Below are 18,861 nucleotides of genomic sequence, written 5' to 3'. Positions count from 1 at the left end.
GGGGAGGGGTTGTGTGTAAATGATTTTGCCTGGTTGCAAAACCTATCTCCTCTGCACAGCAGTGCTTCTCAATCACATGGTTAACTTCTTCTTTAATATGTGGTTAACTTGATGAAGACTCACCATACTCTACTTTCACGTGCTATGATTACTGTTTCAGGCATATGACAAGATACCATTTAGAAACACACATTTATTTTCTCTGACAGCCTTTTGCACTTCAGTGCTCTGTATTGACTGTGCTCATGTATGTTACCAGTATCGGTATACAATTGTGTCCTTGTAAGCTATAATATATATGGGAGGATAATGCAAATTGTTATGATATAAGTTACCATGGAGACAGTTTTTATTTTCCCCTTTTGGGTACCATATTATAGCTGTATTCCCACTTACAAGCCCCATTATGTGTGTCCTTATGTTCCATAGTTTGAAATAACAACCAGTTCTTCTCGGGATTGTATGTGGACAATACACAATTTCAATGCACCATGAGGCTTGTGCTCTGATGCATGTATAAGGCACACACACACACACATGCAGGCACTTTTCCATCTGAGGTGCTGTGTTAATTCTGAGCAGCATTTGTAGTGATTAATCGCATTTGTGTCAACTGGTTGGCTGTTGGACTGAAACACCCCCTAGCACACATCCTGGCTGTTTTCCCCTTGGCCCGGCTGAGAGCCACGCCATGTTTACACACCCTGTTCACCCTAGTTAGTCTTTAACTATTTACGATTGTTCCCCACACTGTAGGAGGATCACCCGCAGTTCAAATATTCATAATTTGCCCCCCCCCCCCCAAAAAAAAAAGAGGGTAGGGGGAAAAAACCCTCCAGATTATTACTCCTGCAGTAGAAAAATCTGCAGGAAGTTCAATGAGAAGATGGAATGAGAATGAACTATAGTCCTACTTCTGTCTGTGTTCGTCACCATCTTCAGACAACACCTTTGACCTCAAAACAAACTCTGTTCCATGCTCTGATATACCTGTGATAGTTGTGAATGCATTTCTCTTTGTCACTAATCTGTCCCTGTTTATAGTGTAACTAAAAGAAATCAAGAAAGTACAAGACAAAAAAAAAGTAAAAGACCACCTGCAAAATTTAACTTTCTTATTAGCAAAGAAACTACAGTGGGTAGGTAGCTAGCCTGGCGTGAATTTTGTGTGCTGCTTTCATGGCAAAATTTCTGAATTCCAACCTGATATGTCACTCACTGTGTTTTGTCCAATTAGGTTGCCTTACTGCTTTAGCAAAGTAAATCAGCAAGTAGAAAACAAGGCAGGTGGGTTGATTCACATTAAACTGTTTTGCTCAGGCGAGACAAAACATGCTGTAAGTGGGTACAATTGTTTATGCAAACCTTGGTGTATGGTGGCTGTCCCATGGCATACAATCTTTATTTTTTTTTCTATACTGGCTAGGGTAGCAAAAATGTTATGACCAGTCAGAGCAGTTTTGAAGTCTGTATTGTTATTCATCCATGTATTCCGAATTATGATTAATCACTATTTGAGTTTTGAAAGTCCACACATTTCTCTCAGGTAGAAAACAACGCGTACACACAGATATCTACACACATGGGACTACAACTTGAATAATATCAAACACCTTGACACTGAAGAGGCAAAAACTACAGTGCTTTCAGCAACATTTTGTGAGATACTTTTGTCCATATTACTTCAGATTTCAACAAAGTTATGAGACAGTGGAAACAACAAAACCTGCAAGTTTTTTGTCTCTACTGTTTCATCACAACAAATCATTACTTGTATTTAAAACCCGTTTTAGCAGAGAATGTACTCGTATATTTTGGCACCGACTCTTTGCGCATGAGCATGAGCATGAGCATGAGTGATTTGACAGATTCTTGCTTGATTGATTAATTTTTCTACAGAGAGGATGAGAAATATGTGGTGTTTCATACATTAATCATCAGTGATGAGTTTCCCTGTACCATCACAGGCACATAATGTAGAAGATAGTGAGACATATCTTTCAAAGCCCCTTTGATGCTGTGTTTGACAACTTACCAACATTCAGCAGTCTTACATTTCATAATATTTGTTGAGGTTTACTGACCCTTCAGGAAGAAAATCATTTGGAAAGGGAATTCCTGTGAGTGACAGTTGTCATGATAACACTTTTCCTTTCTTTCTCTACACAGGAACACACACATGGGTATGTGTGTGCATGTAAGGTTGTATTTGTGTTTGTACATATGTACATAAATGGATAGAAGGAGAAAAAGATTGATATATCTAACCATTAAAGACTATAATGATATTCCCACTCAACCATGAAAGACTTATCCCTCCCCCCCCCCCATGTTTTGGTGAATCATTACTTAGCCATAAAATAATGTGGAATAGAATCAGTGATAAAAAGTACTATTTGATAGTGGAAACACTGAGGAGGCTACTCTGGATAAATAAGACATTAGTGACTTAGTGATATTATCATCAACATGATCATTATCATTATTATTTATTATTATTATTATTATTATTATTATTATTATTATTATTATTATTATTATTATTATTATTATTATTATTATTATCATTATTATTATCATCATCATAATCATCATCATCATTAACATCATTAACAATTTGGCACGTCTGCTCTGTAAGCGCCAGTACTGATTTGTCCGTGTTCTAGCTGTACGCATACGTTCTTGCAAATAATATCAGATTCCATGTCGATCGGTTAGCTGATTGCCCACACGCATTGCATGTAGTGTATATACACTGTATCACTATTGTTCAAGACGTATTTGGAAAAAAAAATTGATAGTGCGATTATTTCATTGTAAGGTTCGGGTGATCAACTCTTCATTTTTGCTTTTGTATGCTCTTTAAAATCTACATTTAAATCCCAAGAAATGAAAATCAAGAGTGACAAAAAATTCAAATATTTTGCAGAGGGCATGTCTCAAGTATATTCTATAAACATAACAAACATAATACTCGGGGTATTGGTACACTTAAAGTTCCTGTTTACCTTTGGGAGCAGTGATTTAAAAAATGTTTGAGATATTACATTTGATGCATATGTATAGGTCAGTAGTATCACAAAACATTCTACCATACAAAATTTTTGCAATAAAGCCTAAAATATAATGAGCTATCACTTTTTCTCATTAAGCCATAACTGTAGATAGTTTAATCTGGAAAGATTTTTATTATAACTATTGTTCACATTTTGTGTATTTAACAATAATTAATATTGATGATACTGGTTCAAATTTTTACATTGGTTGTTTCTATCCCTCACATTTAAGAACTATTTTGAAGCACTAATGCTGTTTGTTTTTTTATCTGCAAATGGTAAATTATGCCTTTAAAGGGGCATTCCGGACGATTTTCATAATTTCACATCATGTAGTACATAAATCGACAGTTCCATGTATAGATTCGTGGAATTTATTGTGGTCCTTGAGCAGAGAAATCCATAAAATGAAAATCTTAAACAAATTACACCGAACAGTGTTGACGACATCAGAGCCTCACATATTTCGGAAATGTAGCAGTGTGATTCCATTACAATATCGCTTGCTCAACAAGTTCACCTGTGAAGAATCAATGCATTCCTTCTTCTTTTGTTCTGCTTCCTTGAGCCCCAACTCATGCATTCTTATGGTGAGGCTGCCATGTCATCATGTAATTTGTTATAAATTTTGAAAACATTCTCATTCCTCATCCCAATCACTGTATATTCTGAAACTCTGTACTCAGTTTAACTAATTTATAGTTGTTCAAATGTAAAAGTCTGAAAATCATCCGGAGGTCCCCTTTAAGGTGAACTTGATCTTTAAAGCTGTCGGTCCCATGCTTCCTTAACGATAGTGTAAAACAAATCAATGTAATTCAGTCTTGTTGCTATCTATTAAATCAGCTTTAACATCATTTTTTGAACCGTTGCGGTATTGTTACTAGATTCCACATTCTCGGGTGAGATTGGGAACCCTCACGGATGTTTCCTGGCTGAAGTCCACATACTGTACATTCTTCCCAGCTTTGTCAACTTCCAGAGTCCATGAACACAAAACAAAACAAAAACCTCTGGGTGTGATGATCAGACGAGAGAATAAGCCCATATGGAGATACATACAAACACTGTGTTTTGTTCTGTTTTACCTAAGTGTCTGCCCTCATTGTGTGTATGTAGTATGCCTTTTGGATTTCATGCATCAGCTGTGGTCGCTCAGAGAGCACCTTTCCGGTTGAAGTCCGGAACGTGGAGCTCCCGTCTTTGGAAGAGCGTTTCAGTTCCCTCTGACACTATCATATAGCTAACCCCACAGGTGTCATAGTCCAATTTTTGACAGGAAAACCAAAAACCACCGAAGGAATGAACCTATCAACTGACAGAATATTTGTTGTTGTGGAAGGGGGGGGGGGGGGGGGGGGGACAGTGTCGGAATGATGATACTCATCTGAATTAGCATCACCAGAAATTACTGTTGTTTGCCTTATTCTCGGCATATCCAGGAATTGTTAAGGTGTCTAATTGTCACCCAACAGGCTGATTTCCCCCGGTGAAAGTCCAATGTGACTGTTAGAAGTCCATGTGGTGTACGTAGGGAGCACTGGAGCATTTGCAGTGTGCTTTTCATAGACGCCCCACATTCACAGGTCTATGCCTCTCATTAGGCCCAATATGAATCTTCTTTGCGGGGGGGGGGGGGGGGGGGGGGGGAATAGTGAATTACTGAGAAGAAACCACATGGATGATGGCTTCATAACTTCATAAGCCAGTTTGCAGTTCCACTTTGAGCTTGAGCAGAAAAAGGGTCATTCATACCAACAGGCATGTTTTGTTTTGTTTTCACTGGGATGAGCATCTGTGATGTATAATGATTATTAATGTAATCTTTATAAATGCTGCTTACCAGTACATCCACCTGACAGCAAAAGTGTTAATTGGCTATATCGATAGAAAAAGATTGTTAATACATTCAATGCAAAATAATGAAATGCATACTTTCCCAAGTGTTAATGAACAGATCATTCTGGTTGTCTGGTCTATACAAGTTCATTCTTTGTTTGAACAGGATTGACAAATCCCATAAATTGTTACGTAAAGCTTATGCGTTGTGTTGTTTGGAAAATGAGTGAAGTGCCCCTAATCGACTGAGAAAAAAGAATGTTTATTCAGACCAATGTGCCTATGAGACAAATCCGAGCTGGCTTATTCTGCGCCTCCCTCCAAATGCAAATATAACTGGCTTTTCCTTTTCATTTTTGTCATTTTTACATACCAGTTTTGCAAAGATTCTGAATGCTCTAAACTATTGTCAGTAACATGTATAATGGTGCTAACATTTCTGACTGCCTGTGAGAAATCAAAGTTAAAATGTAAATTAATTTTAAGAGTCCTGTTTACTTCATTATGTCATAATGGCCATCTAAAGAGCATCCCTAATTATGTTAGATGCTTTGGGCAATGTACACTTTGAGGGTTCTTTTTTCAATGTTTGTCACTTGAGTTTTCAAGTCATAGAATGGATGGAGTTGCAAGTATATATCTCATTTTGGATCATGGGGACGTGCAGAAATGAAGCAAAATGACCACGACTGATGGGTTTTTGCATTTGAAGCGAATCACACAAACACGGGTTGGTGACATTTGAAATGATAAGTGCAATTAATCAGTTGTACCCAAACAATTATCATGTAGTGAGGAATCATCATAATTTTGTTAATGGATTCGGGGGGAAACTTGTGCACAAGTACATGTGTAATCTAATGTTCTCTGAAACACTGTCATTTTGTACAAATGTCACAAATTTTTCCTTTTTGGTTTCTCAAAAGTATACTGGAGCCTGAAGAATATGAATTACGTTTAAAATGTCAGTTTGCTATTTTGGCAATATTTTTCATCATTGTTGATCTATATTATTTGCCCATTGATACAGATTTTGTTGTTGTTAATAAGTTATCATGTGTGTATGATACCTATGCAGTATGCACAAGCAGAGCAATGTTTGAAGTAGAATGGGATATTTTCAACCTCTGTCGCTGTGACCTACTTGTAGATCCATGCAAAACTTCATTAAAAATAGAACTCTAGGATGAACTCTTACTTGCATTGTCTGTTCCATCAAATTTTGTGCAGTTAAAGGGATAGCACAGTATTGGTGGAGATGAGAATTGGGCTTTTTTAACTTTTTGCGAGATACCAAGAAAACACTTTTGAAATAGTACAGAGCATACCATTTTAAGAGGAATTCAAAGTTTATTTGATAAAAATCGGGTTTGGAATTACTGAAACATCCAAAAACAAAGTAAAAGAAAGTGATCGTAATAAAGTGTGAGTCCCACACTTATTAGAATCGCTCTGTTTTGGATATATATATCTCATCCATTTCAAAACCAATTTTCATCAAATAAACGTTGAATTCCTCATGGAATTACATGCTCTTTCATATTTCAGAAGAGGTTTCTCATTATTTCATCAAAAAATGTTAGAAACCTGAAATTAGATCTCAACCAAAACTATACAATCCCTTTAACATGATTTTTTTTTTTAGCCCATTAACTTCCCTGAAGATTTTTTTTTTACATGATGCATTGTATTTTTCCATCCATACGTCTTGATTGATTATGTTGGGAATTTGTCCTTACTTAGTTTAGTCATCTGACTTACTGAGGATTTATAAACAAGCCCGACCTTTAAAGATTGAAGTAGTCATAACATTGAACATGAGGACATTTGTAAAGAAAGCACTCATCACTTCTGAAGTAGGCCTTGGAGCAGGACGGGGCAAAATAGCGTGTGTTTTACTTTTTGCGTATTATTGAGAGCACAGTTTCTGAAAATCATGTGAGGAAATCATTCAGCTGCAGCCTCTTAATCGCAGGCTTCAGAAGTTTCTATTGCATTTCTCTTTTAGTCTTAGTTTTAGAGCTGCCTGTGTTTGTCAGTGTATAAAGTATATCTGACATACTGTAAAGCAAGGATTGGTCACATTCATTGTGATTTTACGAGAGCCAAGATTCGCGAAATTAAAATGCATGTGAAAGTTCTTGTCTGCACAATATGCATTGAATGCCAGTGACAATTTTGCGAAAATTTCTTGCCAGGAAAAGGGCTGTTGACTCCAGTTCACGAAAATTTCATGCCGTGTTAATATCTTGATTTACAGGATGTAAAATTGTGTACCTGTTACCACCTGTGATAATATTGCATTGTAGGTTTAACACCCCTCAGTCTATAGGATTGTTTTTCATTTATTACTTACATCAATTTCATGTGTTGGTTGTATATGGAGGCAAATTAGGGTTGAAAGGAGCAAAAGCTGTAATATCATATGAAACAAGTTGAAAGATATAGGTTTCGTCCTTGCAGTTTTACTCTTTGTAATGTAAATCTTCTCGCAGTCGAAGGATGTATGAAAAAAAAAAAATGCCCCCATAGAAATAGTATGGTATTCTCCGAGGACGGATTCTAGTATATGAGTCTTTTTTTTTCCCCCCCTTATGTTGAACTGGAGAGATTGATGTATAGCTGAATGCATTCGAGTCATGTTTATTCAGTCTGTCATGCTCTGTTTGGTTGTGCATTGATTCTCAGTCTCACATCTATGTATAACCTCCTCATCGCTTGCTTTACTGTCAGAGGCAGTAGAGTAGAACCATAAGTGTGGAACAGGTTTTGATGAGTCTATCATAATATCATCAGCAAAAGGCCCCTCAAAAAATATAATATACATGTGTATTACAATATAACAAAATATATTAGAATATTATATTAGTAAGTATTACTATATATGTAGATCTTTGATCTTTAGGAGGACTGAGAAAGACTTATAATATACCTAAGGTTTAGCATACGTGTATGATGTCATTTTATAACATTTGGCCATAAAGACAGATGTCTCTGGTATTATTTTTTGTAGAAGCCTTCCTGGTTTAATCTGGAATCCAAACAATAGTGGACTGCCACTATTTCATTTTTTGTATGAGATTTGTGGTGCATTATAGTGTAATATATGATATTTGATCCGTTCTCACTTAGACTTGATTTGCTGCCGGAAATATTGATAACCGCAGAGGCTTTTTTTTTTTTTAGAATTGTAAATGGACAGCCATTTCATCTTACAGCAGTTTCTGTAGAGAAACTGTTTCCACAAAGTGTGACTTCAAAATTTCCCTTTACTCTTTAATGTCTTGTCATTTCGTAATGAATAGGTTATTGTTCTATTGTGACATTACCAACATGTCTTCATGGTTTCAAAAGAAAGCGTTATCATGTGCTTTACTTAATATGTTGTGATAGTCGTTCCTCTTTCAAATTAAGTGTCAATATATCTTATAGGGAAAACTCTTTACTAGATTGCAAGTTCTATAAAAAAATAATTGTAGAAATAACTAGGAGATCCAAAGGAAGTGGCCTGCATTTAAAAAAAAAAAAAATCCCTTCATAAAGACACTGAATCGAGTCGTATTGTACTGACACATGTTTGTGTGTGTAGATGTGCTTCCATGTGGAACTCTACACATGCAACTTGCTGTATTGCTTTCACATACTAGTCTTGGTCCCAGACTTTTTCTTGAGTTGCTACAGTATCTTGCGAGAAAGATTCAATGGGAGTGCTTACAAAAATCCACATTCAGGCACACACGCATACTACCTCTCTTTTCTCTCTGAAATAAAGTCCCAAATTCTGTCTAGATGCAGCTCAGCAAGACATGAGAGATGTTCACAAGGTAGTTTGATTATCAATACAGTGAGAAAGCAGCATTGTAATGTGGATTTCGAAAAAAAGAAAGAAAAGTAGAATGTCCAGGCTCCAAGTCCAAGCTAATATTTCCAGTGCTTCAATTTTCGTACCTTGTGCTTCCCAAATTCAGAGTTTAGATGTACATAGTCGTGTATCAGGGCTCAACATTAGGGGTGGCTGGGGAGCTCGGTGGCTTGGTGGCCCAGGGCCACTTATATCGACGTTGGGCCACCAAACTTTCAAAAAGCATATCTTTTGGTGGCCTGGTCTGGTAACTGAGATTCAAAAATAGATTACTATGTTTCCTTTTGGATTGCCACAACACTTCTTTTTTGAGAGTCCAACATTTCAGATTCAGTGATTTTAGTGGCCAGAATGGGCCACTAGAGAAAATAAAGATATCGAGTCCTGTATTTATGCTCTATGACATTATTGTCATTCACAGTAACAGCGCTACTACACACAACGTTATGGCCATGTTTGTCTAACTAAAGGAGGTATAGCAGCATAAAACATATATGCATAAGTGATATGATTTTACAAGAAATCTATGTTTTATCTGTAATATTGCTGGGTAAATCATTTATCTCATGATATAATGTTAATTTTGACAAATAAGAAAACGTCTTTGTCAATGTAGATTTGCAGAGGGGGGGGGGGAGGGAAAATGAAAGTTGAAATTTTGAAAAGTTGACATGCTCATTGAGCTTGGAATAAATTAAAACAAATTTTAATCACTTCCCTCCCCCTTCTCCATGGCAACAGTGAGTGTCCCCAGCCTCGCAGGAGATGCCCGGTATTGGTTTGCGACCATGACGTGGAGTAAAGATGAAAAGGCGGGAAATAGAAGTATGATTGATGAATGGCTTTTATGTGAAGAAGAGGGGCGTAGGCAGTGTTTACTCAGCGTCTGTTTGACCCGATATTATGCCTTCAGCTACGAAATCTTAACCCTTTTTTCACCAAGCAATGTTGACTATTCAAGTCACTGGATGTACAGTGAACCGGAAGATAGTGTAAAGTAGTACAATTGTGATTATGTATCATAGCAATCATGTGGTAGCTATGTAGAGATTTTGTATTTGTGAAGCAAACCCTCATCACTTTCAGTTTCAGTTTCTTTATTTCACCAAAGCAAGAAACATTTTTACATAGTGGTGTAATAAGCATTCATGAACACATACAATTGCAAACATATCAGGCAAACAGGAAAAAACAGACCATTATTTCCTTTGCAAAGTCAGATAACTGCAAGATGAATGCTTTAAAGGTTAAGGAAGCCCATTGTTCACCCGGCTATAATTGCAGCATCTAACCCTGTGAATACCATTCAGCAACCGGTCTGCATGTAATGTGAATGGTGCTATGAGGTAGTGGGTGTGAGAGGGGTAATGAGGCATGAGCCAAATAAAGCTGTGTTGGCAACAGGTGACTCAGCAGCCCCCATATTGCCATGATTGACTTTAAGCACACATTGTAAAATGTACATTACAACCCAGGAAAAGGGAGGGGGAGGGGAGGTGGAGAGGAGAAGTGATGCAGTGACTTTAAGGGGGAAGGAGGTCAGTGAACCTTAAATAACTATCATGTAAAAATACTGATAAATACTCCATAAAATGATATACAGTGTACTTCTCTGGTATCACAGCTATTCCTGTGCCATCCCTAGATTTTACATTCTAATGCAGTACGTGCAGTATCTCTGTTTGTGTGATTCCTCCTTTGCAAGTCTGTCAGTTCGATTTCCTATGAGGAAAGCTTGTCGGTGCACATAGCTGCACGATGTGAATAATGAAGAATATATGTCATGTCATGTCACGTCATGTGATTAATTTGTATGCTCAGAGCCCCTATCTCTACCAAGGGCCTGTAGCGCTGCCAATTCTTCAAGGGGACGAAACGAAAGCGGCATGCTGGCAGGAGATGATATGAGTTCATGCTAATGCCAGCTAATTGCCCTGATAAATTGTGGGGGAATATTCAATCATTTACAGAAGCACAAACAGATTTTCAGACATGTCTCCGGGCATCATTTCTAGTTTCCCCTGGCGTTATTATAACGTGCTGTGGTAGTTAAGCACCGGGCGTAGATTACCTAGCAGTGCATGATCTTCAAGCTAAGGCAGAACTATACCTGCCTGGAATGTTCTTTGTGAAAAAACAATCTTACCTGTAAAAAAAGAAAAAGAAAAAAGAAAAAGGAAGAGCACTTTTGGGAGAAAAGTTATGGACATCTTTAAGAACATATCAAGCACCAGAAATATCCCCCGTAGTAACATTAGGAACATCTGAATTTGTGTCTTGTGTTTTCTGCTAGTCAACTTTTAATAGATTTTCATTATTCATTTCATAATATGGTTAATTTATACATAATATTCTGTGACTTTTTTTAATGTGATACTTTTGGCCAATTTATTTTCTACCATGACATACTAATATTTGTTCCATACATACCAGGTACTAGAGGCTGTTGACATCTTATTTAGCAGATGACAGTGGACTCACTGCATGTCATCAACTATTGAATATGTAGAATATAGTGCACTGCTTGTTGGGCGATATATGTGCCCTGTCATGTGTTGGCTCTCAGCCAATCATATGGCTGTTAAGATCCGTGTCTTCATATTGTCAGATTGCACTAATATAATGTAATGCAAGTACAAAAGCGGTCTTCACCATCATCTGCACTTGTATTGACTGGAAGAGGCACACATTCTTTCACGGTGTGCCACAAAACATGTTTGTCAGTGGATTTGAGCAGTGGTGCCCGTTCCACAAAAAGATATTTTCCTCATGATCCTCGGACGGGATGTGCATGTGTCATTCATGGATTACACTTGCGCACAATACATGACGAGATTGAATGAGGGCTGATGGAGCAAAACATGCGAGTACGTCATGGGGAAGATTGAAAAGACAATTGCATCATGGGTAATTCAGGTGGGGAGGATGTTTCAGAGGGAATTACACAAAAGAGGAATTCTTGTCAATATTTTGCTGCTTGCACAGTGTGTAAAGTGATACCACTTTCAGATGCAGTTTTATTCTATGTTCAAGTCTCCAAATGACACAGTGCAAATCTTCACAAAACTTATCATTTGTGTCAATTTTTTTTTTTCAACCTAATCCAGTTCTTAGTGTAAAACTTCTCCTCAGGAAGGTCATGCATACAGCAAGTCATTACAAGAATGTATAAATGGTAATTGTAGCAAGAGTTCATCTGTTTTACCTGCCAAAAGTTGAGTTCCCCATAGGACAGGTAGGGAAGTGAGTTTGAAGCACCCTGCCAGGACGATCTCACCCCCACTGTTGTCAGGGGCAAACTTTTCTTTCTTTCTTTCTTTTTTTTTTAAAATCTGTGGGAGTCTCTTGGGAATACCAGGTAATGAGGATTACATGTAGGTGTTACCTGGGATGCCAGGGTTTAGCGGTTTCAGTGGTTGCTTGATGTACATAGGAAGGTCAAGGGTTCAAACCTACATATGAAACTGATGTTATTCCCTCCCCCCCCCCCCAATACATCTTGATTGATTGCTCGTGAGAACAGATGTGGCTTTAGGTACTGTAGATTTGTAAGCTCATGGCCCTCCAGTAGGGAGAATGTTCAGTATAGGTCCACTGCTGCCCCAGGAAGAATATCAGAGGACAAGATACCCATTTTGACCTAATGTGACCCCAAAGGCTTTAATAGAGAGCAAATGGTATGAAATGGGTGCTGAGTGCCAAGACAAGAGCACCGATGTATACAAATTTAGATGAGCTGGAAGCGATACTTGACTGCCCTTTAGTAAGATTGGTGCTCTTGAAGTAAAAATTAATCTAAGAGTATTACAGCTGGTGAGGATCTGTTACACACTTGTAATATCTCATTAGCTTGGAACAAGCCAAAATGAAAGTTAAGCTGTTTCCTTTAGCAAACAGGAAAATGGTGGCCATTGTTTTGGGGGTGATCAGGTTGATAGCGGATGGGGAAACGAAAGCTAGAGCGCTTGGCATGGGCTGATTGCTGCAAGATTTATGTTTCACAGGCTCGTCTTTATGTCAGGTTAATATCGATTAAAGGAACAATGGCAATCCTCTGGTTTGAGGAGGTGGTGGGAGGTGTTTTTGTGTAACACAAGACAGCCAGCAGTCAGTCAGAGAAGCTTAGAATATTTTATGAGTCAGTGCATTAAAAGAAAATGGTTATTTCAGTCCCAGTGATAAAGAAGAATCTTGAAAGCACACTATGCTTACAGCTGTTTTATGCCCAGAGAGGCTGAAATATCCTGCAATTTATCTCATTCCCATCATGTGACTTCCTCCATACAATGTTCTCATTTTATATGAAACTATGGTAGGTTGTAAACAGGATTGTGATGAGAGTTATCCTTTTCTTTAAAGGATCCCTTTAGTCTTTTTGCCAAATTAGCATTTTTGGTTTGGCAACAAAATGTTTTCCCATACCTTTTTTTTTTTGTTGCACATAGCCCCAGTTTATGTTATTATTTGCAACATTTTTGATAAGTATCTCATAATTTTTAACAAATGTTTTGTACGCATCACAAACTGTGGAGAGTAGTGTCTTTTCTCTACCAGTGTCTAGCAGATTTCGTACATAAGTTGCCAATCATTAGACCTACATTTATCAAAATTTACACTCAATGTTTATTTAATGCTTTCTTTTCAAAATCGGATGTGATTAGAATTTAATCCAGTTGTATTTGTTGGTCATTCAGCTTTAAATGATTAATCCTGCAATCTTTTATCAGCTGTTAACTTTTCTCACTACTGCTGTGAAAGATGTCAACCATTCCTATGGAGAAAACAGCAACAAACAAACAAACAAAACTGAATTAATGTGACGTAATCAGGACTTACGAACTTTGACCCTGCATTCATGCAATGTTTTTAAATGTTTCATTTCATTGTCCTTGCTTTCTATGTATGTGGTTCCTGACAGTATAAACTTGTTTCATAACATAAAATGCATTCAAGTTATTTTTTAACAGTTTTTATTAAATATTTGCAATGCACCACTTTTCAAATGTGAGTTGAAAAAAAAAAACACTGAACATCATGCATCATATATTCAGATGTTCATGTGTATGTGGAGAAACACACCAAATATAATTTATTATTGAAATGCCCCAACACAATCTTGACAAATTGGTTACTAAAGCATTTACCCAGTTATGATAAAAAAAATATTGTTTAATTTTCCCCCAACATACAGTATGTAATTTTGACATTATTAAGCTTTTGTTCTACAAAAGTTGAGAGGGGCTAGGATTTCGTGTGTGAAATAGCTCATGATAAACTTTGATGGCGATATTTGCCGCTGAACTGCAATGCTTGTGGAAGCATAAATTGTAGCATTTGCAAAACTTTTGTGCTATGAAATACCAATGACTCATCAATTATCACAACCACTGAATTTACAAAACTCTATTCACACCTCAGGAAGTCCAGTACCTTAATGGTACTTTAATTGGACGCACGAGAATTCATAACCCAGCTTTGATAGAAATGAAGCAAGTCCGGTATAGCCATCGAAGCCATCCCGATCATATCTCTGGCATGTCATTACTAGGTCCTCAATGCTTGCATTGAAACTACTGGGACTGATTGCACGAGATGTATAGAATACCTTGAATCCAAGTAGGTCACCATTTGCGTGATTTGTCACCCTGCAATATTTTTCCTCTTTCTCTTCCCTCACTTGATATTTTTGTTCCGCTAAGTTTAGGAAAAAAAAAAAATGATATTCTGATACGACTGTTATTACTGCAAGTATGATGTCTATTGTTCGCGAACGTCGAATGAATGACTGCGTACGATGTTTGTCCGTATACGAAGCTCTCCCGGTTTCTTTTACCTCAGAGTTTCCTCCCGGTTGCAGAATTTCCCCGTACTTTCATGGAGCCTTGGCCCCGAATGAATAGGTGGCAATGCAGCCCTATCTGGTATAAAGGCAAAAGAAAAGACTGTCTGGCTCCCATAGCTGTCTCATGCACGTATGGGTAACACTGGTGATGACAATGACGATCCTGCAGCCTTCGGGCATTTGGTTCACATGAGGGTACAATGGAGGGATCTTGTCGGGATGTATACGGCAGACAAGCCGCAAGTCTTCCCCTGCGGTTTCTGAGGTCGCGGCGCCATCAGAAAGTCTTCACAGAGAGGCCATTTTTGTATGTGTCTGTGTGTATGTGCGAATGTTTGTTTGTTTGTTGTTGTTGTTTTTTCCTCAGAGGGCAGGGCTAATAATAAGGGTAGCATGCAAAAAAAAAAGCAAATAAACTTTAATAAGATCTTAACGAATGACCAAAGTAGATTTATCTTCCTATTCCAATCATCTTTTGTTTAGAATGATGAATAATCAAATACGTCATTGAAATCCTCTGAATCTGCAGCAAAAGGAGGTAAAATGCTACCTAAAAAAAAAAAAAATGTTGTGTACTTTACCACAGACTACCTGTGATGAAATATATACACACACACCTTGAACATACGCATATTTATGTGTGGCTGGCGATATGACTACCATCCATTTCTACCAATCATATTTCATATTAATTTGATTTTTTTTGGTAAAAATTCTTTACTCTTTTTTTTTAGTGTGAAATAGTCATGTATGAAAAGGAAATCCATATATGTTAATAATTTTTGTAAGAATTTTCCATTGCTTAGTTTTTTTGAGGTTCTGAAAGTACTCTGAATTTATCTCCACAAAGTCGACCTAATTTTCTTGAATGCCCCCCCCCCCCCCCCATACACACACACACACACACACACATATATATAACACTTTCCCAATCTGTATGCACAGTCCGGTGAAAAGAAGACATGACAAACAGTGGTAGCCTGATCCAGGAACAGCGACCTAACTCGATTGACACGACCTGATGACTTGCCCTCCTTTCCCCTCTGTGAAAACAATGCCTGCATACTTAGAAATCAAATAGCGCAGTTGTATTTCGGAACAGAATGCACTGGCATAGATCTCCCAAAATCTGCTTTGCTCGAGCCTTGGAATGGAGTCATTCATTTGGCACAGAATGGTATCAGGACTGCGACCCGTTTCAGGTCATTGCTCAGAGACCAAAACGATGTGATGGCGTGGCGGGAAGTTGTCGCTACATTAGACAATATCAATGACATAGCATATTGTATGCCTTTCTTGATGGTGCACAGTTATGGATTGAAGATTTCTGTAATGTATTCAGTTATTTTGCCTTGTGGATGTGAAATGCTGGGGAGGGGTCGGAGTAGATATAGGCCTACTGCATGGTGGGCTCTACATGGACGTTCTTATGCTTGTAGCTTTATAGTATCCTTTGCTAAGAGTATTATTGTTGAAGTAGCAAAGCAAGATTTGAGAAGTCTGCCGGATTTTCCTACGGCAAACCCAAGGCTTCAGAGACATATGACATCATACACTGATATATATATTGCATACTCTTTTCAAATCCTGTGTAATCATAGGGATGGAAGGAAAAATCTCATTTCACTTTGGTCTTGGGAGATAAAAGTATTATTTTGCGTGTGAGGGCAAACAGTGAGCAAGATTTGGTTTGGGTTGAGTAAATTTAGCTAGCTGTGTTTACTCTCCTTACTCTAAGCTCAGCCATTCTCTCCCTGTATCGCCGTTGATCAAGCCAGACAGGGGCAATGGGAATCATTCACTGAAGTAAAAATAACCAGTACCTCAAGAGGAGGAGTTGAGGGGTATTTGATAGGGACAGGTCAGTGTTTGGATTTGCGGTTTGCATATCACTTGTTCCTGCTCCTCCGAAATTCATTCCCATCCAACAGCTCAACAAGTTCATTTAACATTTCCTATTACCCCCCCCCCTTTTTTTTTCTTTGCAGGTACATCATGCAGCTATGTACAGTGATTTACCTCTTCCTTTCTTTCATTTTTGACCCCAGCAGCTTAAACCAGGGTCAGAGTATTATAGAGGCAGAAGTCACCATCAATTTTACAGATGACGATTACACCAACTTGTACAGGAGGCTACTGTAAATATGAGTATTCCCCGCTGCTCAAGTAGGTCGCCAGGTGTGTTAGACTCCAATGCAGTCTTGCTCAAAACAGCTAGGGTAATATGATCCAATGCAGATGGTTGCAAACATGATTGAAATCATGCATATCTTTGATCTGCACATCACTTTTGTTATTAATCCGGGTATACATGCAGTCAGGAAGGTAAACAAATAGTGTTTGCTGCCATGTCTTGTTCCCATTTTTTGAGAATATAGAAGCAGTTTTCTTCCATGCAGAGCTGGAGCAACATTTACAGAAAAGATTTGGATAAAGGGTATTCATAATCATATATTTAGAGGGGCATCTCACATACAAAAAGGATTCATATATCAAATCCTTTCAGAACACACTTCACTTGAGTTAATTTCGTAATTCTTAAAGCAAACTTGAATTTTGATTCTCTCCGAAATGACTCTCCGATGACATCTACCCAGTCATGGTCTGGTTGTATTTTCCAATTGAGTTTTGCTTTAGAAATTCTGAGCCTGCGTATGTAGTCTGATTGGTTTCACACCTAAGAGAAGGTGGAGCTTAGCTAAACAACATACATTCACACCCTCATATTCTGTGTGTACATATGAAGAGTTGCATGTGATTGAAAGATGGTGGAGTTTGTGAGCTGCTGTTGTGTTGAAAGTCCGTAGGAGTCGACAAAGAGTCTCATTCCAGTGTCTCTACATTCCGCAACATGTTTAGAGCCATGTTCCAGATACGGGGATTACATACAATGACTTGTTACAGTCTGAAACACCTCCTATGGTTTAACGACCATGAGGTTTCTTACTCGCCGTTGCCAGGAAAACCTGAAGATTGGAAATACCCTATAGGGGCCACTATTTGCAGAGATTAATTCCTCGCAAATATGCCCCCAACCTCTGACTTATGTCTTTCTCATTGGATAGTCAACAGTCATCGTGTTGACTGTCATGAACATTCTGTCGTCTGCTTCGTGTTCAAAGATGTTGAACATGGAGACATGAGGGAGACAACAAATTTGATTTCAATATGCACCTGATTTTGAACCTTGCATCAAGTTTTTTGAAAGGAGACCTGCCTTCAATTCTGAATTGTCACCGGGAGAAAATCTAGATGAGATATTTTCCATTTGAAGGTACAAATTATTATCCCCCCCCCCCAAAAAAAAAAGAACAACAACACACACACATATATACCATTACACCTTCCGATCTTAATTTTCTTTTTTTAGTGGTCATGTAAACGACAGCATGGTGCAGCTGCATATTGATTTCGTATTCTACCTCATTTGACAGAACAGTCAAACTGTCCTGTATGGATCTATCAAGAGATGCAGTACAGGTATCCACTGTGAGAAAGGTGCTTTGTAGCTTATTATGATAACATGCAAGCATTGAAAATTCTTGGGAGAGTATTTTGGGTCCACACTGACTCTGGATGTTATATCCAGAGACACATTGCTGCTTGGAGACATTAGATTCCTATGGAAGCGCTGTCGGGTATAGGAAGACTGTTGAGAAAAAAATACAGCAAAACTGGTCATGCCACATCTCAGTACCACATTTAGCGTCATCACACCTGACCATTTACTAAGTATCTACCAGTAAAGTAAAAAAATCATGCTGTCCTGTTTTCCATCTCTCATGTTATAACTAATGTATTCATGTGATAATGACATGCATATACGCCATCCCTCATTTTTTATCTTGAATTCATTTGCATCATTGTAAGAAAAATGATCACAGAGTCACAATGCCGTATTTATGTTATATGCTTAATGCACAGCGTTTCAGGCTCTGATGCACGAACATGAGATGCCTGGGTATGGGAAAGGCTAAGTTATACTGTCAAACCAGACATTTTCACTTGCATTTTAATTTTACGCATTTTAGTTTCGTGAATTTTGCAAGAGCCAAGAATCACAAAATTAAAATGCATGCGAAAGTTCTTGTCTCTGTTGTATGCATTAGATGCCAGTGGAAATCTGCAAACATTTCATATTGTTAAAAAGGCCACCGTTTCCAATTCATGAAAATGTCACGCCGCAAAAATACACTGCTTTACAGTTTGTGCTCTTGCTGCCTTTTTGTTTTGTTGCACCATTATTTTTCCAAAATATTTTT

General features: G+C 37.9%; 1 protein-coding gene across 1 annotated transcript in view; it reads left to right on the top strand.

Moving 5' to 3' along the window:
• Nucleotides 1-18,861, top strand: part of LOC139725215 (hepatocyte nuclear factor 4-gamma-like) — a 59,112-nt gene that overhangs the window by 19,771 nt on the left and 20,480 nt on the right. The window lies entirely within an intron of this gene.

This window comes from Diadema antillarum, unplaced genomic scaffold (genome assembly GCF_040938485.1).
Source record: "Diadema antillarum isolate AM-2024a unplaced genomic scaffold, OU_Dant_1.0 seq00000024_RagTag, whole genome shotgun sequence".
Lineage (NCBI taxonomy): Eukaryota > Metazoa > Echinodermata > Echinoidea > Diadematoida > Diadematidae > Diadema > Diadema antillarum.
Note: the sequence above shows the minus strand (reverse complement) of the source record. Positions and strands in the feature narration are given on the sequence as shown.